This window comes from Triturus cristatus, chromosome 8 (assembly GCF_964204655.1).
Source record: "Triturus cristatus chromosome 8, aTriCri1.1, whole genome shotgun sequence".
NCBI classification, from domain to species: Eukaryota; Metazoa; Chordata; class Amphibia; order Caudata; family Salamandridae; genus Triturus; species Triturus cristatus.
Genome location: NC_140591.1, coordinates 775,999,273 through 776,021,761, shown reverse-complemented (window position 1 = coordinate 776,021,761; position 22,489 = coordinate 775,999,273). Strand labels below are relative to the sequence as shown.

Sequence of the window (22,489 nt, the reverse complement as noted above, 5' to 3'; positions counted from 1 at the left end):
TATTCTATTTTTTTCATGAGTCCACCGTGCGCGCACCTCGCGATTTAAAAAAAAAAAAAAAGTTTTTTCACCCTTCATGGTCCATCAGGGACCCCCTGACAAAAGCTAGGGGGTCAGGAACTCTGTACCCAGCTCCCTTTTCACGTTCTCCATCTTTCTTTTTCACTGTCACACACAAAATGGCGGTCGACACTTCCTGATTTCGACCGATTTGAATGTTGACTGGACATGAATCCACCAATCAGAATTACGCTTGCGCACAGCACCGTGCGCGTACCGTGAACACACGATGCGCGCACGGTGCGCGGCTATAGATATTTATGTGCTTTTAACTGCAATTTTCTCAGGAACTACTGAACAGATTGACACCATATTTGCAAAAGGCACATGCCTGACCTGAGGACTACCTCTTTGCCAAATTTCAAGTAATTCTGTTCAGCCGTTCGGGCTCTACCTTCGACTAAAGGTCCTATGGGAAAATGCATGGGGAAAACGTGTTTCGGGACCCTCCTTTTTTCTCAGCCCCCGCTTGACGAATCGCCCCGAGACTTTCAGGGTAGGAGCTGAGCGGAGCGCCCCATTAGTTTGGAAAATTTTGCGAGGATTCGTCAACCGGCGCCAAAGTTATTCAAAATAGAATTTTAAGATTTCCTATGGAAACACGGTCCTAACGGTGCCGTGCGCGAGCGTAATTCTGATTGGTAGTTACATGTCAGTCAACATTCGAATCGGTCGAAATCAGGAAGTGTTGTCCGCCATTTTGTGTGTGACAGTGAAAAAGAAAGGTGGAGAACGTGAAAAGGGAGTAGGGTACAGAGTTCCTGACCCCCTAGCTTTTGTCAGGGGGTCCCTGAAGGACCCTGAAGGGTGAAAAAAACATTGTATTTTTTGTTAAAAAATCGCGGAGTGCGCGCACCGTGCACGCACCGTCGCGTGGTGCGCGCACATTGCGCGCACGGCGGAAAAAAAATCATTACAAAAATAGAATTAAAAATCAAATTTAAGTGTTTAGATGTTAGGTGGCTCTAAAAAGAGCCGTTGTGTTAATTGAGGAACAGAGGAACAAAAAAATTAAAAACATTATAGGGTGCTGCATGTGTGCTACTGTATCTTGCCCTCTATTAGGGGAATGCTGGTGTCTCCATAAGAGAGAAGAGCATTGCACGCATTGCACCGTATATACACCCTCTTGAACAGAGGGTGTATATCCAGAGGAACAGAAGCAGGTGAAGCTGCCGCCGCAGATGAAGTGCTCGGCTGAGCTGCCGATGATGTGCTCGGCTGAGATGCTGCGGATGTGCTCGGCTGAGCTGCTGGAGGGTTGTCTCTAGCAGCTCGAGCAAAAGCCACAGGATGTACTCCTTTAACGTGCCTGATAATAGTGAAAATACTAAAAGAGTATTTCTTTTTAGGATCTCCTCTTGATAAGACAACACCACAAATAGTGCAGGTGACTTTTGTAGCATTCACCTTCTTCTGCCCCTCTGGAAATTTAAAAAATTGCCAGATAAAAAAATCTTTCTGTTTCCCCGGTCTCACAAGGGTCTCCTGCTCACTACCAGAAGATGACTGCTGCTCTGCCATTCTCAAGTACTGGAGTACTGGAAAAGCTGCTCAGCTCCTTCTCCCAGGGAATCAGAAGAAATAATGAGGGGAGTGGGTGTGGCGTTGGAAGTTTCTGGAACTGAAACTACTATAAACCAATGAAAAGTGTTGTTTCTTAATCACATGACCTGAAACTACTATAAACCAATGAAAAGTGTTGTTTCTAAATCACATGACTTGCCGTGCGCGCACCGTGCGCGTACGGAACACTCACGCATGCGGAGCACGCGCGTACGGAGCACGTACGCATGCGTGCACCGTGCGTGCACGGTCAAAAACCCTTAATAAAAAAAGCTGAGCCATTCCATATTACAGGATAAAGTCAATCTATAACTATATACATAGGTAGCTTATTGTAAAATAAATATTTAAAAAATTTAATAATACATTCATAAATTAGCATTTAAAAAACCTTTGAAATTCACTTAAAAAACGATAGGTTTCACACACGTTATAGTTAGGAATTAGCATTTAAAAAACCTTGCAAATTCACTGAAAAAAACATAGGTTTCACACATGTTATAGTTAGCTGGACATTTCACTCGTAAAAAACCAATGAAATTCCCCCGTTATAGTTAGTTCAGCTAACTATAACTCGCACGCCCGCAATCCACTGCTGATGACGTCACATATTACATCACTCATGACATGGTCAGTGACATCATTCATGACATCACTGATGACATCTCAAATGACATCACTGATGACATCACTGATGACGTCATCCATGTGATAAATTACCACATCTTCTCACACCCTAATATAACCTTTGATACACCGACTCAAAATTTCAGAGTTCCATTCTCAAAACCATACATACTGCAATACCAATAACTACATACCCACTTATTAACTCTTAGATCTACATACACCTCCACTCATTCACCTGTACAGTCACTCATACTTACAGTCACTCCATACAAGACTATCATATGCATTTATACACCTATATAGACACTCACACACCACCAATCATCCATTGAGGTACTCTCACACCTAGTCAGTCATGCAAATAATCACACTCCCATTTACTCACCTATGGGGTTATACACACTCAAGTTCACTTACTCATGGGGGGGCGTGGCTTGGCTGCCGAGCGGAATGGCTGCCTGAAACCGCAGCTCCGCCGATCGAGCACAGAAATCCTTCAATTATTAGCTGAACTGGGGTGCGAGCTCGGTCCTCCCCGCCCGAGACGGTAGTCCTGGGTGTCCGCCCTGTGCTCTGGCTTTTCTGACCCCGTCGGCGGCTTGTGGACGGAGAGCGGCCCGCGGGCGGCGCGGAGTCGTGGCGGCCTACACCATTCGCTAGAGCCGGGGCCTTGCGTGTGGAGTGCCCGAAACCTATCCGAGGGGTGAGGCAGAGGCTGTTCGCTCGCCCAAAGAAAAGCGCACCCCGGCGAAGGTCTCACCCCCTACGGCTGTCGGAGTGAAGCTGAGGAAGCGGCGGCTGGTGTGGAAGACCGCCGAACGTCCGCCCCTGGATTGCACGACGGCGCACGGCGACGGGCCCGGGCGGCTGATCGCAGTGGCGGCCATTTTGCCTGAAGCAGAAGTCCCATGGTCGAAGGTTCCAGGGAGACGATCGGAGAGACGAGGCCGGCTGCCGTACATGCCCCGACAATACTGTGGTGAGGTTGGAGCGTTGACCTGTGATGTGGAAAGTGCACGGCTGTACTAGGGTTGTCCTGCTCCGGCGGCCTGCGCTGTGACCCTCCCCGCCTGCTCTGCTTAGGGTGCGCGCCCCGCTATTGGAGGCCCAGCCATTCAGCCTACCTACTGGGACTAACCGACCTGCTGCCCTCGGTGAGACGCTGAGGGTCGGCGACTGGCGGCGACTGGTCGCGACCGCCAAGGCATACTCGCGGCGCCGGGTGGCGGCTGGTGAGTGGCCATGGGCAAACCGGACACGCGGCAGCCGAAAATCACTTTCGACAAGTCCAAGCAGAAGCCGCCGGACCCAGACCCAGACCTCCGTGAGGCCGAATCTTCTCGAGCGGACCAGAGTGGTGCTCAGGAGGCGGACATTAAGGCCATGTTTCAGGAACTGAAAACAAGCTTACATGGCATCGATGGCAAAATGGATGCGCTGGCTGCCCGCATGGACGGTATCACGTCCCGCATGGACAAACAAGAGGGGAGAGTGGAATCGCTCGAAACACGTGTGGCCGACACGGAGGAAAATCAGACCGGCCTTGCCGGCCAACTTCGGGGCATGGAGAAGATTCTAACACTCATTCAGCAGAAAAATGAGGATTTGGAGGCGCGCTCGCGGCGCAACAACGTCCGCATCACGGGCGTGGCGGAAACGACGGACATAACCAGCATGGCGCTCTTTGTCGAACAAATGTGTAAGGATCTGTTTGGGTTGGGATTGTCTCCGATGTTCCTGGTCGAGAGGGCTCACAGATCACTGGGGCCCAGGCCTAAACCCGGTGCACCGCCCCGGCCTATTATTGCACGAATCTTGAATTATAGGGACCGGGACGTGATCTTACGAATGGCAAGGGACATATCGGACTTGCAATACAGGGGCAACCACATTGCACTATACCCGGACTATACGATGCAGGTGCAAGCCGCTCGAGGGGAATTTTTGCCGGCGAAGAAACTTTTTCAACAGGCGGGCACCAAATACTCCCTCATCTACCCTGCTAAACTCCGGGTCCAAGGTCCCGGTAAGCCATCCTTTTTTGTTGACGCTAAGGCGGCTATGAAATATGCCAAACAACTGTTAAAGGACCAAAAGGCTCAGACACCGGCAGTTGACCCGGACCAGCGGGACAGGCTAAGTGACGTTGAATGACTACTCCTGTTTGCTTCTTGTTAAATCGCTGGGTGTCGCCTGTCTACGCTGTGCTGGGCCATATTGAGAATGTTTAATTCCCTGGAGTTCCAATTTCAGATGCTATGAGGGAGCTGAGCAGGGCTGCGGGATTGGGGGGGGATGGTCCTTGAGCTGGTACACTAGTCTCGCGCTCGATCGCCCTGTCACAAGTACAGGGCCTGTAGGTGGCCAACCTGCGTACCTCAAGGGATGATTCCCATTCACTGTCCACATTTAGAGACTGTAGTTACAGTTGTTGTAGTTGGGAGGGGGTCCAGGGAGTTCATTGCACAACCTGATTGGGGGGTTGGAGCGGGAGGGTTAGGGGTTTGGCTGGGGCTGGGGGTTTTTGTTGTGTTTTATTTCAGTTTCAGAGCCGGGTCGGAGGTGGCGAAAACTGCTATTGAATCGCACGTTGTGCGCAGCGCGCTGTCATGTCGACAGTCACCTAGCAAGAGGTGTACTGGCATTTACCGGGCAGGCTGCCCAGCTGGCCGGGTGGGATGTGTGTTGTCTGACAGGGACGGGCTGCAGGAATCGATGCAACGAGGAACGGGTCCGTGGCCTGCTCGAGTTCTATTTCCCTGCTTGGTGCCTGATGGAGGTTCCCTGCCCTGTTGGCGGGCGTACGGATTGCTGTGGCATTGCCGCCCTCATATATTGGGACCCGCTGGATTGGAAATGCGTGCTTCGAGAGTTGGTGTGACTTGGCCGGGTGACTGGGGGGTAGGTGTATGCTTGAGGCTTGCCCGAACTCTGTTAACACGTATGGTGCGGTGAATAGCATAAAGTGTATTACCTGGAATGTACGGGGCATGAATGATAGGCGGAAAGTGAGACTGATACAGGCCTTTCTGATTAGGAAGGGTGCGGACATTTGCCTTCTGCAGGAGACGCACCTGACGGACAATGCTGCGCAGCTGCTCAGACACAACCGATGGGGTGAGGTAGTTCACGCTCACTACTCTAACTACTCTAGAGGGGTGGCGATACTTATCAGAAAAGGGCTTCACTGGAGGACGCATGAGGAAATCAGGGACGTGGGGGGCAGGTTTGTTCTGTTGGTAGGTTCGCTGTGCGGCGCGAGAGTGATTCTGGTGAATGTTTATGGCCCGAATGACGATAATCCAGATTTCTACGAGGGATTGTGGCATAAGGTGCGGAACTGTGGACCTGCTGCGATACTGTGGGGAGGAGACTATAATGTGGTACTGTCAGATACTGCAGATAGGCAGGGCACCACTCGGGAACATCACCCTAGGGCGTCGGAGGCGCTTGGCCATATTATGCAAGAGGCAGGGCTGGTGGACTCCTGGAGGACACTGCACCCTGAGACCCGCGCCGGTACGTGTATCACAGCTCATCGTGCGGCCTGGTCCAGATTGGATTTCTGGCTGCTGTCCAGAGATCTGCACTCATCGGTGTTAGAGATGACTCACTTGCCGCGGTCACTTTCTGATCATGCCCCGGTTTGCTTAACGATATCCACCCCGCCGCAGTACATTCAGCCGTTTAGTTGGAGATTCCCGTCCCGGGCTCTGCGCGACCAGGTCTTCCAGCACTCTTTGCGGGAAAAACTGGAGGAATACTTCGCACTAAACGAGGGCTCAGTAGATTCACCTGGCGTGCTCTGGGAGGCCTGTAAAGCTGTGACAAGAGGCCACTGCATGGCGCTAAAAACTGGGGTTTTACGCTCCATTAGAGCTACTCTCGGCAGGTTGGAATCTGAACTGGCTCGGCTTGAGGCTGCGATGGTGGCAACCCCGTCTGGTGGTGCGAGTGCAGACTTCAGGACGAAACTGACCGAGTATCAAGAGGAGGCTGAGAGGGAGGTCAGGTTCTTGTCCAAAGATTCTCAGGCCAGGCGTTACGGAGAGGGTGATAGAGCTGGCCGAACACTAGCAAATCTGCTGCGCCCGCCACGCGGGTCGGAGCATATTCTTGAGATACAGGAGTCGGGGGGTGCAGTAATTCGAGATCCTCCGGCTATACTGGCGGTGATGACAGACTACTATAAGGACTTGTACACCTCTAAGGTGTCCCCTGACGACACTATTATTAGTGATTACCTGGACACCATAGCTCTTGCGTGGTTCAGTAATAGTGCCCGACAATATATGGACCTCCCCTTCACGCAGGAGGACATTCGAGCGGTTATAGCCGCTATGCCGCTCAGCAAGGCACCAGGCCCAGACGGGCTGACGGCAGCCTTCTACAAGGAATACGCAGACCTACTGGTCCCTCGCTTGCATAATGTTTTTGAGGAAGCGATGGAGGTTGGCATCCTCCCTGCCTCGATGCGAGAGGCCCTCATCATTACGCTGCTTAAACCTGGCAAGAATCCTGTTACCCCGGACTCATATCGCCCACTCTCGCTAATTAATCTTGACGCCAAAATCTACGCGAAACTACTCGCTGACCGCCTGAAACTTATGCTGCCTCAGATAGCGTTGTCCGATCAGTCGGGCTTTGTGATGGGGCGGTCCACTTCCCACAATCTTAGAGTGCTGTTTGGGCTCCTGCATTATTTGGATCCCAAGGTACAAGCCGCGGCCGCATTGCTTGACGCCACTAAGGCGTTCGACTCACTAGAGTGGAAATTCCTACGGGCGTTATTCACTCGCATGGGTTTCAGCCCCTCCTTTGCCAGGCGTATTGGAATAATCTATAATCACCCGACGGCTAGGGTACGGGTTAATGGTCAGACGTCTTCCCCGATCCCCATAACAAGAGGCACTCGGCAGGGCTGCCCCTTGTCGCCACTGCTGTTCGCTATTGCGACGGAGCCGCTGGCGGCTCGGTTGCGCCAACACCACACTCATCGCAGTATCGGCTTCACGTCGCGTGGCCTGCTGGTCTCTATGTACGCCGACGACATAACCATATATATGATGACTCCATCGGAAAACTTCGACCCACTGATGCGTGAGGTGACAAGGTACAGCGGCCTCACGGGTATCGATATCAACTGGTCAAAGTCGGCGATGTTCCCGCTGACGGACGGTACGAGTCAATGCCACACGGAATTCCCGATTGACTGGGTCACTGATGAGATTAAATACCTGGGCATACGGTTTAGCCGATCGATACAGGACATATGGCTGGCCAATTTTGGGGTGGCCGTGGAATGGCTGGAGTGCAAAGTGAAGCGCTGGAAAGCGCTGCCACTATCTCTGATGGGCCGCATAGCAATTGCTAAAATGGTGGTCGTTCCTAAGTTTCTTTACTTATTCGTAAACATCCCCGTGCCACTCACTAAGTCGTTCTTTCGCCGGCTCCGCTCCGCCTTGATTGAACTGGTCTGGGCGGGTAAGCAGCCCAGAGTGGCCTGGAACCTCCTCACACTTCCCTTCCGTCAGGGGGGACTCGCGGCCCCGGACATGGAGCTATATGCGTACAGTGCTCAGGCCCAATATCTGCACTACTGGCAGCACCCGATCCCTTACCAGCCGCACGTGGCCATCGAGATGGATGTTGCGGCCCCCTGCCCCCTTCGTGCAGCGGCATACCAGAGATACAGACGCTCCAGGGACGACATTGACACTGTTGAGATGGTACGCTGGGCCTGGTCAAGCATTGCCAAACGTGCAGGCGTAGATGACTTATATGCGCCGAGTATGCCCCTCGCGGATAATCCACTATTGGGGCCATTGACGGACGCGGCGGTGGCGCGGCGGGCGCAGGCCTGCGGACTGAAGGTGGCGGGAGACTTGTACCCGGACGATACCTTCCTCACAGTGCGGGACATGGCGGCAGCGCCGGAACCGACGGCCTCGGAGCTTCTTCTCTACTATCAACTGCGGTCCGCCTGCAAGGGCAGGTACCCTATGTTTCCAGAGGCTCCGCCGACGATTGCGGCCTTGGAGGACGTACTCTCGAACTCCTCCGCGCGCAAACTGATCACACGGATCTATAGAGCTACTCAAAGCACGGCTCCGGTTGCGCACACTGACTCCAGATCCGCGTGGGAACTTGAAGCGGGTATATCTATTACCGAGAAGCAGTGGGAGTACTGTTGCTCCCAACTTGAAAACCTATCCCCTAATTATAGGCTGCGGTTGGTACACTTCAACTATCTGCACCGGACCTACCGGACGCCCATTCAATTGTGTAGGATGGGTCTGCGGTCTGATGCGTGCTGTTGGAGATGCGGTGCGCAGGATGCCGCGTTCTATCACCTTGTCTGGGTGTGTGGCCCCATACGCGACTTCTGGATTGCAGTCTTCGATGCCGTGGGGCAGATCGTGGGGATGGTACTGGGGCCGGACCCACTTGTGGCCCTATTGGGATTCGTTAGAAATGTGCCCAAGACCTCACGTAGGCTTGTGGCCATTTTATTATTACTTGCTAAGCGTCAGGTAGCGCTACACTGGAAGAAGACAATGCCGCCAAACGTGAAGGCCTGGATAAGATCGGCGGTGTACTGTAGGGAGCAGCTGACCTCATACTGGGACCAGCTGCCGCAGCGCTCGCGGCCTGTAGATATCTGGCAGCCACTGGTAGACTGGTTGGCTAGTACGACAGCGTTGGAAGATGACCAAGCGGGCTGATCGTGGCTTAAATGACGTGGAGAGGTTGGAGTTCGACTGTGGGGTGCTGTAAGTGGTGATCCGCCTGGCATAAGTGATCTGGGATATGGGGTTCGTTCGCTGAGAGGGGTTGTCTGTCGCTTGCTCTGTCTGGGCGGGCTGTGGGCGCAGCGTGAAGATGATTATGTCATTTCGATCATTTACTGTTTGCTTTCCTTCGACTCGGGCTCTTTATTAGTTCTGTTTTGTTTGTTCCATTGTAAAATGCTGTATTGCCGTTTGAAAGTACGATCTCAAATGCTTGGGCGGAGTTCCGCCTCGTATACTAGCTGCCTGCCTCCGGGTTGTTGGCTGAATAGCGGTGTACTCTTCGATGGAACAATAAAGGTTTTTGAAAAACAAAAAAAAAAAAAAAAAAAAAAAAGTTCACTTACTCATAAAAATAGTACCACATTCTTACGCTCTTATAGAATCATTGATACAAGCACACACTCATCCATACAGTCACTCTCACAATCACACTCTCACATCTACCCACTTATATACTCTTACACGCATATATACTGCCTTTCACATATGTAGTTAGTCACAAATGTACCACTGAGATATACATTCAATCCCTAACACACCCATACATACACTCACTCAACCATACAGTCCATCACAGATGCACTCTTAAAACCATGCACCCATAGAATCACCCACTCACACATCTAGTCACAGAGTAACACACACTCTACCCACACAAACACTCAGGAACCCATAAAGATACTGAGACAAGCAATCAATAACTCATATAGACACTCATATAGCTATTCACAAAACCATGCAGCCACTTATACACCATCATACAGACACATACAAACATTTACACAGTTTAGTCACTAGTCTGCAGTAAGATACATTTAATGACTCACTTATAGAGTCAGTTACGCACCACAGAAAATCATCCATTTACACACTTGTACACCCACTTATTCTTCAACAGGCCTTTCCCTATATATATTAAACATATTAAAATTGTTCAGAAACATATACTTAATCGATGATGTCATCAGTGATGTCATCATTGATTTCATTTGAGATGTCATCAGTGATGTCATGAGTGATGTCACTGACCATGTCATGAGTGATGTAATACGTGACGTAATCAGCAGTGGATTGCGGGCGCGCGAGTTATAGTTAGCTGAACTAACTATAACGGGGGAATTTCATTGTTTTTTTACGAGTGAAATGTCCAGCTAACTATAACATGTGTGAAACCTATGGTTTTTTCAGTGAATTTGCAAGGTTTTTTAAATGCTAATTCCTAACTATAACGTGTGTGAAACCTATGGTTTTTTCAGTGAATTTGCAAGGTTTTTTAAATGCTAATTCCTAACTATAACATGTGTGAAACCTATGGTTCTTTCAGTGAATTTGCAAGGTTTTTTAAATGCTAATTCCTAACTATAACGTGTGTGAAACCTATGGTTTTTTAAGTGAATATATATATATACACACACACAGAGGCATATGGTAAGTGGACTTTTTTACCGAGATTTCTACCACACATTACAGTAAGGGCTCCGTCTTATTTTTGATACTCGCTGTTGGGAAATACTTGCTCTACAAAAGCACCTGCACAGTAGCCACCTTACTATATTTTGCTGCCCACAGGTGCAGATTAGATGGTTTCATGACTTTTGCATTTATATTTACATAACTAAAGAAAACACAACTTCGCTTTTTTATGTAATGAAGTTAATATTAGCAGGGGGGGGCGTGGCTAGCGAGCCACAATGGCAGACGCGACTCTGTAGAGCTCCGCTACCTTTTCCCCGACTTATCCTGTAGTCGGCGATCCTGCGGTGCTGTCTTCGCCACTGATACCGGCGGCAAGGTGCTGTGAGGCGGAGGGGGTGCCGGTGGAGTCACGGAGAGCCGCGGTGCCGGACAACGGGCTGCGGAGCATCGGGGACACCCGAGCCGGAGGCCGGCGAGTGGTGGTGGGCCGCGAGGCTCTCCCGCGGAGCATTGGCCGGAGATAGCCACGGAGCGGCGGCAATCGTTGAGTGAGGGCAAGCGGCCCGTGAGGGCGATCTCCCCCCGGCTGCGGAGGCTGCGGCGTGGCTGTGGTGGAGGAAGCTGCGGGCGCGCTGATACTGCGGCGCTGGAGGCACCGGGAGGCGTCCTGCGATGAACTGCCGCTGATGGGAGCGCCCTGGTGCCGGGGGGCGTGAGGACCAGGCCCTGGAGGCGGCACACCTGGGCACCGTGACCGGTGGAGGGATCGGCGATCGAAGCCCGCTGGGGGCAGCAAAACTTCCCACACTTGCGGCCTGCCGGAAACCGGGCACATCAGCGCTGGGGGCAGCAGGGAGATACGAGACCCGAGTGGCGGCGGCCATATTGAGACCTACCCGTCGAGACCGCGCACCGCACGGCGCCATAGCCTGGGAAGCTTCGGAGGAGCCGATTGCAGACATCCGAATGACTCCCGAATCATCCTGTGCTCACATGTGCGTGACCTGAAGCTCCGCTGAGGATCTTGCCCTGCCCGGACCCCATACGCCGCATCGGGACTCCTGCATATGCGGACTGCTCGGCGGGCCGCTGCTGAGCAGGCGAGGACAACTACGAGAGCCCGTGGCTAGTCCCCGCCCACAAGGCCGCGGAAAATGGCGCTGTTCATGTGGAGCTAGTCCGGAGTTAATCACCGCGGCCCCCTTTGGTGACGGCCCAGCCGGCGAATTTAGGAGAGCTGCGAGACCTTCGCGTGGCGGGTGCGGGGCCGCCTACTTCTCCCAGCTATCCTTACCCAACCAGGCGGGGAACTTGGCATTGTCGGGCGAAAGTGAAAGAGACCCACCCGAACCGAAACTACCTTTGCATCGCTTGGTGTGTCGAGGTATCACCGGCCCATTGCAACCTCGACTCTCCCAGCTCTCCTGCTGCATCGTGGCGGGAGGGGCGGTGGACGGCCCCCTTCGCCACGTGAGAAGATACGGGTGGGGGCGGCCCCCTGCGGGTGCCCGGCGCTGCCAGCACGTGCGGTGAGGATAGTGGGGCTGAGAGGGGAGCGCGTGGACCTCTGACGCCGTGGGACACGCATGGAGGTGGGCCCGTCGCCACTGCGCTTCAGACTGACGGGGAGAGTCGGCGGGGAGCGCCGGGGAGCAGCCGCTGTTGTCTCGGGGCGCTGACGTGGGCGCTGGGCCTGCGAAAGGAACTGTTGGCTGTGCTGCGGCGAGAGGCTGGGGGACCGGCGCCTGCGGTGAAGTGAAGTCAGCGGAGGGCGAGGGTACGCTTGGAGATCCGCCCTGCGGGGGGCGCCAGTGTCCCTGCCTGAGGAGACCCTGCCTGGCCGCTGCTGGCCGCCCCGGGAGGTAATTGCCCTCTGCGTATTGAGGCGCGCTGCCTCACCTGGCTCCCACTGGGTGCGATACCGCGACTGCAGGCCAGGGGGACTGGACCGTGGTCCCTGAACGAGGAAGCGGTGCCGGGGGGCACACGAGGGGGCGGGCTGCCTGCTGGCACCCGTTGCGGACTTCACTGACTACCTCTGCCTGCGGCTGGACGAGTGTGGCAAATCCTGTGCCGATAGCCTGGGTGGGCCTTCCCTGGGGGCGCTGGCCTGACGGGTGCCGGCTGCGGTCTACCGGCGGCTGTCCTGGAGTGGTTGGCGAGAGGACGTCGCGGGTGCACCTAGTCTTTGGGCGATTGGTGGCGGATGCCCACGGCGCAGCAACTAGTGATGGGCCGCATGCGCGCCAAGCTGCAGCAGGGCCCACAACAGGCACCGACTCCTGATCGTGCCCGCCCTCACGAGGGGATGGAGGAGGGTCCGTCATCGACCGCGCGCTGGCGGCCAAGGTGGACTCTGTGCTGGCCACAGTGGAGAGAATAGGGACAACCTTGGAGCACACTAGGACGTCACTGGAGAACCGCATTGATAAGGTCACCTCGGACTTCACGCTCCTTCATGCAGACCACCGCAGGCTGGCGGACACGGTTGCCGCCCGGGGCAGACGTTGACGGGGCTGCAGCCGGTCGCTCGCAGCCACGCTGCTGCCCTACAAGACATGCTGGATCGTATTCACGCCTTAGTAGACAGGGCGGAGGATGCTGAAGGGCGCTCCTGCCGCAATAATATCTGCGCCGTGGGCCTGCCGGAGGGAGAAGAAGGGCGAAACCCGGAACAATATGTGGAGGACTGGCTGCGAGCAGTCATGCCACCTGGGAAGCTGTCGACTCACTTTGCGGTGGAAAGAGCTCATCGTGTGCCTGCTCAAAAGCCGCCGCCGGGCGCCCGGCCGCGTCCATTCCTGTTCAAGCTGCTGAACTATAGAGACAGGGACGCCATCCTCAGAGAGATCCGTAACATGAATGGTCTTTCGGTGAGCGGCAGTCAAGTGATGCTTTTCCCGGACTACACCGCGCTGGTGCAGCGCCGCAGAAATAATTACATGGCAGTGAAGCGCCAGCTTCGCGAACTGGCGATGCCGTTCCCTGCTAAGTTGCATGTGGTTGATAAAGGAAAGACTCATTACTTTGACTCCCCAGCGGAGGTCTGGAACGTGCTAGAGGAGAAGGGACTATGGACTGGGCAGAGGCCGGCAGACCCGGGTGACGGAGCCCGCCCCAGTAGAGGAGACAGGCGTCGTCAGCGACGTAGAACAGCGTGCGAGATGCCGGCGCGGTCAGTAGCTCCAACGCCGGAGAAAATGCGACAAGAGCGTCGGAATGTGCTGCAGGCGGTCACGACTCTGGCCAGTCCGAGCCAGATGGACTCATCGGACCAGGAGATGCGACTCGAGGTGCTAGTGAGCGGGTCGACGTCTCCGATGACATCCCTCTCTGAAGCCTTCGGTGGGCCGGTGGTTACCCCACAGACTGCGGATGGTATCCTGAACTGAGAGATGGCCTGAGGACTATCGCTTGTGCAAGTATCATGAAGTTGCCTGATGTCCATGGGGAGGTGAAGGGAGAGCCTGGGCCCTGGAACTAGTCTGGTGGTCCTCCCGACCTGGGAGGGGGATCTGTTGTGGTCACGGCTGCTCGTTCAGGATGGGTCTCCCGAAAGGGAAACAGTAGATGTGGGTGGCTCCCGGGGGAAGCTTGCCTGCGCCTCACTAGTCGCACCACTCACCACTGGGTAGCACTCCTTAGAGGCACACCACACTTGGATGGCACACGGGGACAACGGTGGCGAGCATTCATCCACACGTCACTACCCCCAGGTCACACCCTGACCTAGTTTTCACCCGCGTAGGGTTACGTAAGTTTGGACGGACACACTTGTGCGATTCGCCCCAGCCGTTAAACACTTGTTATTGTTATGTTAATATTGTTACCTCAGATCACAGCTCCCTTCCTTCACTGCAGCGCAAACTGGCTGCCACTAACCCCGAGCCCGGTCCCCCCCGACACAACACAGCTGCGCCATGACACATGTTAACATTATTACGTGGAACATACGGGGTATGCACACTCCTGCGCGGAGGTACTCCGTTTTCGCCTACTTACAGCGACACTCAGCCTGCATCGCACTATTACAGGAGACGCACATGACGCAGCCCGAGTTAGAGAAGTTGCGACGGCGCTGGAGAGGCCAGGTGTATGGCTGAACGGCCAAGCTGTATTACTGGCTTCGATCTATGCCCCGAACGTTGACCAAATACCCTTCCTCGTGCGTCTGTCGCTGGCGATAGCGCCGTACGCCGGAATCCCCTGGCTGCTTGGAGGGGACTTTAACTCTGTCTTAGATGTGCATCTGGACAGGTCGTTCCCTCCGCTCCGCGCGGCGGCCGCTGCCTCCACGGCCCGTGCGTTGGTCGACTGGCTTTCACAGTGGGGGGTACTGGATATTTGGCGTACTCGGTGCCCCACGGATCGAATCTATTCCTATTATTCCTCTACGCATGATCTACATGTGCGGTTGGATAGGATGGTGGAATCCTCTGCGCTGCTGCCACTGGTGGAGAGCGCAGAGTATTTGGGGCGCACACACTCTGATCATAACCCCCTGAGGCTCCGACTTAGCTGGGAAGCGGGTCGTCCTCCTATACCCACGTGGCGACTGCAGCCCACGGCGCTGGAACATCCGGACTTCCGCCCTTCGGTGGAAAACGCGCTCCTCTCCTATTACGAGCTCAATGAGGGCACAGCGAGCGACGCACGGGAGGAATGGGACGCGCTTAAAGTAGTGATTCGCGGTCATTGTTTAGGGACCACATGGAATATGCGGTGGCAGATAGCGGGGTCGCTCACCCGTCTCGAATCCCGGCTGCTCCAACATGAGCGGGAGGGAGAGGGGGGCGGTGCACGAGCACAACAGTTGGCAGACCTGCACGCCGATCATGCTGAGCTCCTAGAAGGCCTGAGGTGCCTGAATTATGCGGCACACAGGGCCCGCACGCAAGCATCGGCTGACAGGGCAGGTCGGCTGCTTGCCTGGCTCTTGAAGCATGAGACTACCCGAGCCCCAGTCGCGGCGATACGTACGCCAGGGGGAGAGCTTATGTGCACCCACCGGGACATTCATAGGGTCATGACAGACCATTATGCACAACTTTTCGGGGGAGGATCTCGAGCGGTTTATTGGACAGGCGCGACTGCCTACGGTCACTGCTGAGCAGATGGAGGCCCTCAACTGTCCTCTTACATTGGAAGAGATAGGAGACGCCATCTCCTCAATGGCATCTGGGAAAACTCCGGGCCCCGACGGGTTGCCTACGGAGTTTTATAAAGCCTACCGTGAGCATCTGGTGCCGCACCTCCTCAAGGTATATAGGGCGGCGGTTGAGACAGGCGCACTACCTCCCTCGATGAGTGAGGCCTACTTGCTGTCTCTACCCAAGCCGGACCGGGACCCTACGGACCTGGGCTCTTACCGCCCGCTGGCGCTCCTTAACACTGACTGTAAGATCTTAGCTAAGGTGCTAGCAGAGTGTTTGGCGCCAGTGGTTGCACACTTAGTCCACACAGACCAGAATGGGTTTGTGCCAAAGCGCAGTAGGTCCTTGAACCTGAGAAGATTTTTCAGGGTGGCGGCAGACAGTACACGGGAGTGGCCCAGGGCAGGCTGCCTAATACTAGATCTGGAAAAGGCATTTGATTGCCTGGAATGGCGGTATCTTTCGGCACTTCTGCTGAGATTTGACCTTGGCTTGGAGTTTCTACAACTGGTGGGTCTCCTTTACAAAGACCCTAAGGTGCGGGTGCGACTGGGGCCGTATATATCCGACGCCATACCGATATGCAGGGGAACCCGACAGGGATGCCCACTGTCGCCGCTCCTGTTCGCTCTGGCGATTGAGCCCCTGGCAGCGGCTATACGAGAGCGGACGGAGGCTGGCATACCACTAGGGGACGCTGTACATCAGGTGTCACTTTATGCAGACGATTTGTTGGTGTATGTACGGGACGTCAACGACATTCCATCTCAGCTGGCCCACGTCCTGCGTGATTTTACTGCCCTTTCGGGGCTCCGGGTGAACGCCAGTAAATCTTACCTTTACGCGTTCGGCGAGGGGCGGCAAGACCCTGGTTATGTCTTAAATGGCACCAGAGTGCAGTGGAGGGGTGACACCTTCCGATACTTAGGACTCCGCATTTACCGTCAGCCGGCAGACCTAATAGATGGTAACCTGGGCAGGGCCTTCACGGCCATTAAATCCCAAGTACGCTTCTGGAACACGCTTCCGCTCACGGTCACGGGCAGAGTGGCGCTGTCCAAAATGGTAGTCCTCCCGCGGCTCCTGTACTATTTCGCTAACCTACCTTTTTACATCCCAGCGGCCTTCTTCGCCAAGCTGCCGCAACTCCTTAGGGACTTCATCTGGGGAATAGCCGACACAAGATGTCCCTCAAGAAACTATACCTCCCTACGGACCAGGGAGGGTTGGCGGCACCCTGTTTCGAGCATTATTACCTAGCGGCCCAACTGCAGTGGATAGCGCGCTGGTTAGCGAATAGGGGTCGTGAGGACACTGCGTCCATGGGCCCACCGTACACACTCGAGCTGTTGTTGGTGCTCTTCCACCCGGCCTCCAAAAGTGCAACCCCAGCCCCGCTCCTCCTTGCGGTGGCGTACCGATGTTTCCGCAGAAGCCTATTCCTTACTCGGCACATGCTCCCGTACGCGCCAGCGCTGCCATTGGAAGGCACCCCCAGTGGAGTGGGACCGGTTCCCGCCATTGCGCTCACACAGTGGCGGGAGGCGGACATTCAGACCCTAGGAGATCTGTACCGAGACGGAGAGCTTCTTTCGTGCGACTTGCTGGTGGAGGAAGGGGGACTACCGCCCAGACAGTTCCTGACCTATCACTCCTTAGTTCGGACTTTGGGTGCTCGGTGGGGGGACATGGCCGTGGAGCCCGGCTAGCACCTTACTATACAGTACTTGCACGTTTTGGGAAGGGGCTGTCACCTGATTAGGTGGTTTGCGGCCTCGTTGAGGACGCACACGGTGATTTCCCTAGATCCGCTTAGGCACAAATGGGACGCGGACCTGGGGAGGCAGTTGACAGATAAAGATTGGGAACGCATACTGAAAGGCCCGGTGCGCATCCCTAGAAACATGCGCCTCAGACAGATACAATTATTCGTTATCCATAGGGCATATCTTACTCCCGCGGTTCTTACCAGTTACTACCGTCACGCAAACGCACGATGTCCTAGATGCGCTGAACCGGGGGCCGACCTCATACATATGCTGTGGGGCTGCTGCAAATTGCACTCCTACTGGCGTGCAGTTCACGACTCCCTGCATACTATAACGGGAAGGGATATAACCTTCGACTGGGTGGTCTACCTACTACACCACTTTCATAGGACGCGCACAACTAAGGTGACGTCTCGGTTTCTGGATTTAGGGCTCGCGGTTGCAAAGCGCCTCATAACCAGGCGGTGGAAGGCACAGGACCCGCCCCATCCACGGGCGTGGGGGCGCTCACTCGCTGCATGGGCCGGAGCGGAGGGAACTGCTATTAGACGGGAGGAGACGCTAGGGTTGAGGAAGACGCCCATAGCCGCGCAGTGGGAGGAGATGCTTCAGGCGCTCAGGCATGCTGAGGAGGGGGATGGGAGGGATGAGCAGGGGGGGGGCGGGGGGTCGACGTCACGTCGGGCAGCAGGAGATCCGCCGGAGTGACCTCGTAGGGTTCCACACACAACACGCACCCGCATTGAGCGAGAGGGGAAAATGCACCCGAACACGTGATTATGTGCCGCAGTTTCGTCACTACATGCAATTGGGGGAGAGGGGGTCTACACGGGGGCAGGGACAGCGATAGACACACTGGAGCTGGTCTACTTTTGAGGTGATTGAGGTTCTTTATGTTTGGTTCCTTATTGTTTCGGGACAGTAGCTGCGGATTCGGCTGAGGGACTCACCGGGATATCCTGACGAGCCCACGCGGGGGAATGCAGGACTGCACATATCAATGTTTGAGATTTATGCCTCATTAGGGGTTCAATGCAGCTGGGCGGAGTTCATCAAGCTGCGACCTAATTATGTATCTTTTAAGTGCGCTATGCACTGCTGTTATACTCAGGGAGCTCGTATGCTAATGTACTGGTGTTTGGAAAAACAACAAAATTAATAAAAACAGATGTAAAAAAAAAAAAAAAAAAAAATGAAGTTAATATTAGCAGCATCCTTAAACTACCATGATGCATAAAAGGCGGCCCTCGCTCCCTCAGATTGCTACCTTCTTGGCCAGTGAAAAGAAGGCAACACTTTCTCAATCCAATGTAGTGGGTTTAGCTTGCTTATTTATCTTGGCCTTATTGATGAATCCTCACATGTCAGTATTTCACAAGTATTTATCCTTTTATAATGTGCTCCGTTTTATACACTGCCAAGGTCATCTCGTATGGCCTCCAAGTGCCTTGGCTCAACTCTCCCCATGCCATATTTGCCTTTCTTCCCCAAATCAGAGAATATTCTTGGTGATAAATACACCCTGCATTAGTTTCCATTAATATAATATGTCTTGCCTTCTCTAGTGCCTAAGCAGGGCTGCATATTTAGCTTTGTTATAACTGTCAAAATCTGAAGACTTCTTTCTTCTATTATTTTTCACAGCAACCATCTTTCCCTGGTTTTATCATGCAAATGAGATCATATCAGTTCCTACACTGCACTGTGAAGAAGCAGAAATATGCATGGCATGCAATACATCCCTACAAGAGGCCATTTTAAAGCTGCATGGCAAAGTATTTGTACTGCGGAATGTGGAAAGACTTCATGCTTATGTCTGTAACCTAAGGGTTATCTGTAACTTTCAAAACCCTGGAACCGGCCACAATAAGCAGTTCTGGTGTATTTGAGCAGTTCCACTGGCATACTAATCATGCCTACCATATTCGACCAAAACCATGGGACCACTGAGAAGACAAGATTTATTTAAGCAACACTACTAATCCACTGATCCGACCTACCATAGTACTAGAAGCAGTGTTATGCCACATCTCTCTTGAAGTTCACTTTCGATCATATTCTTCATATTGGTAATTTTTTTTTAAGCCTGTCATCAAATGTCTTTGTAAATCATTTAAGTGATACAGACATACACAAGCAGTTGGGACGGAAAAGTCCTACACATGGTAATGGAAGTGCTCCTCTGCCCTGAGTGCTGAACTGTGTTGTTGTCTGGATCCCTCATGCTGATTTTTTTGTCACAGGGAAACATGGATCATACGTGTGAGCCATGACATAGGCCTGTCTCCCGGATTGCAGTCTTGTTAGACCGAGAGGGGCGCCCAAAGCGCTAGGCTCATAGTGGTGAAAGACTACTGCCTTTACCAAGAGTTAAGAAGCATGGGCACGGTGGTGTCAGAATACAGTGTAGTGATTGTAGGAGTGAACAGGTCCTATTTACCACGTGCCGCTGTAGTAGGGCCTACAGTCTCACTCACCTTTTCAAAGTTCTGCTGCTGTGTCCTTAACTCGCCATTGGCCTACATCAGGTAGATGTGTATTGCTGCACAGTGCAGGAGTAGTGACGCTGCGCTGGATGTATGTGTGCCTGGGAAGGGTACAGTATAAAGGTAAGTAGTACAGTGTAGTACCTGAAGGGTTAGTGCATGTACTGAGTGTATGTATGCCTGTGAGGAATACAAAGAAATGTAGTGCTGTGCAGTGCTTGAGCAAATAAAAGCAAGTGCTGGGTGTATGCGTAAAGGGCGAAGTGCTGTGCAGTACGCACATGGCGAGTGTGTGTGCTGGCAGTGTGTTTACAAATAGAACTCCCAGTTACAATACAGAAAGGCTACAGTACTGAACAGTGCACACAGGCTGATTTTGTGAGCTGAATGTATGCGTGTCTGTAGTGGCACTATGCATGGAGTTAACAGTACTGGACTGTACTTGTGGTGTGAATATACACGGAGTGCAGGTGTTCTTGCAATGGTAAATTACATGGAGGACCCTGGGTTTTAGCCTGGTGAAGACATGAGGAGTAGAGGAATCCCCAAGGCAGATTAGCGCAGTGCTGCATTCTTGTGATTTGGGTGGGACACACACTGGAGGAAGGGAGAAAAGGACTCACCCTTTACACTTCAAAAGGCTGCTTGATTCAGTGATAGATCACAAGGAAGGGGCCTCGACACATCTCAGAAAAGAGATGGGCTGACAAGGGTATCATAAAGGGTGGGGTGGGGTGGGGTGGGGAGCCCAGGAATAACCATCTGATGCACATTTCACTGTGGCTGACGTCCAGGTGTGAGCTCTAGTCACTCCCATGGCCTGTGTTGTGAGATAATCCGCTTCAGAGTTTTTCCTGCTGTGAGAGACAACTTCTCAAGAGAAAGGAAGAGAAAGAAAAGTCTAAACCTCAAAAGAAGCAGAACCCCAACATAAAACTTCAAAGACACGGACCCTAAATCATATTTGGTGTCTGGAAATAGACTATAAGAAGGGGAGGTTGAGACTCCAAACTTTGTCATCTACCAAGTAGCCAGACAGGCTATGTGAGAAGAGGACACTTTGCAAGACTTCTGCCTGTGACTAGGACTGGAGGTAAAGGCCTACTATCCTCCCTTCTGGGTGGGGACCATCACCCAGTAAAATCAAAATCACCTGCCCTGGAGACTGTACCACCAGCACCTGCATGCTTGCCTAGACCAGTGTGCCCTGTGAGGACGAGGATAGCGTTGGAGGGAGCAAGGTCCAGTAGGGAGCCCTACCATGAGGACTCACTGAGCGCGGTATGAGGAAACGGCTGCGCACCAACAGGTTGTTGCCTGTGTGCATGAGCGATCCAGCCCCTCGTATGCCAGGAGAGGGCTGCCATGACCTCAGCTGTGTAGTGACTGCCATGCGAAAAGCACCAGGCCCGCACAGCCTCGTTGTTATGACCCTGTATGCCAGAGAAGGTCACTGTTGAACTTACTGTTGCCAGCCTGTCAAGACTTGTGTCTGCCTTAAGTGTCGACCCAGGATGCCAGGAGTGGCCACTGTGATGTAGGCAATTGCACCAGAGGAGTCTGCACCTAGGCTAGAAAGTACCGCTGCCACCCCGTATGTCAGAAGGGGCTGTCAATGCCAGAATTACCAGACGTTCGGGTCATTACCCAGAAAGAAGATTGCAGCCGTGACCAGCAGGTCAAGCCAGCACTTCAAGACCTGGCCCTGACTGATCCCCCCACTCCCTCCCCCGAGGACCGTGAAGGATGCCACAGGAGATGTCATACCCTCGCTGGGCTCCAGTCAGGATTTAACACCCACCCCCTTATGCTCCTGTGCGGGAAAGAACAACTTGCCTCGTTTCCGAGGAATGGGAGCAACTTCAATCACTGGGAAAAGCCGGCAGCGCCGCTTATGGGAGAGAGCCTGCGCCTCCCGTGTGCTGTCGTGTGTAACGCGAGCAGTCTAAATTCTCCAGACAAGATCCCAACTTGTGAGGGCCCAAAGAGAGGGCACTTGCTGCACCCCTTATCGTTTCCATACTGTAGGAGTGGGTAAGACTTGAACTGGGCCTCTGGGGTCCCGGGGGACTCGCTGCTGAAGGTGCTGCGGCACCACAGACACTTTTGATTAATTCCTAAAGGGTCAAAAGGGGAACTCTTGAGTACAGCCTACTAGTGAGCATTCCATGTATGCGAAAACAAGTCCACAGGAAATAAACTCAACCATTTACAAGGAAAAGGTTGGACAGGGATTTTGCATAACAAACACTAGCGCCCCAACCTCAAGGGAACTCTATTACTGCTTATGAATGTTATTATTCCTTTGAACGCGCAGAGTTAAAAATAAAATAGTTATTTTTCTTATAAAAGCAAGTAATTCAAGTATTTGCCGGGACATTGATTTTTTGACAGTACTGTGTGTACTTTGAGTCATGAGTCGCGTTAACTCACCTGTATCTACACTTCCCACCCTGATGGAGCCACTGACTGTTCGTCCACAGCTACCACTCAGAAGCAAGTGCAGAATGGGCACTTAGCCCAGTTGCTCATGACCCATAGCAGGTGGGCCTTGGGACATCAGGAGTAAAAGGCCTCAACCTCCACGGTTGAGCCCAGTAACCCCTTCCTGCATG

General features: G+C 53.4%; 1 protein-coding gene across 3 annotated transcripts in view; it reads right to left on the bottom strand.

Annotated features, from left to right (window-relative positions):
* ATP11A (ATPase phospholipid transporting 11A) overlaps positions 1-22,489 on the bottom strand; it is a 791,426-nt gene that overhangs the window by 368,778 nt on the left and 400,159 nt on the right. The gene's annotated exons all lie outside the window — the stretch shown is intronic.